This window comes from Microtus ochrogaster, chromosome 15 (assembly GCF_000317375.1).
Source record: "Microtus ochrogaster isolate Prairie Vole_2 chromosome 15, MicOch1.0, whole genome shotgun sequence".
Lineage (NCBI taxonomy): Eukaryota > Metazoa > Chordata > Mammalia > Rodentia > Cricetidae > Microtus > Microtus ochrogaster.
Window position 1 is genome coordinate 1552475 of NC_022017.1, and position 502 is coordinate 1552976.

Sequence of the window (502 nt, forward strand, 5' to 3'; positions counted from 1 at the left end):
GTGTGCTGCGTATAAATGTGCCCACTGTTGTGTGCTGTGTATAAATGTGCCCACTATTGTGTGCTGTGTATAAATGTGCCCACTATTGTGTGCTGAGGCCCCGGAGCGGAGCACAATGCCAAGTGTCTTCTCCTTGTTGCCTTGACACAGAGTCGCTCACTAAACCAGATGCCATTTTGGTGAGGCTGGCTGACCAGTGGCGCTATCAGGATCTGCCTGGTGTTCCCTCGTGCTGGGGTTATAGGGATGTTTAACCTGCTTGGGGCTAGGAATTCAAGTTCAGGTCTTCATGTTTGTGTGGAAAACAACTCTTCCCTGAGGCTCTGGCTCCCTGAGGACTGGGATTGCAGACACAGATCACCACATCTGGTTTGGTGTAGTGCTAGAGATAAAACAAAAACCAAACAAACAAAAAACCAAAAACAGAGTGTTTTACATGCTCAAGTATTTTTCCAACTGAGCTTCATTCTTTTTTTTTTTTTTTTTTTTTTTTTTTTTTTTT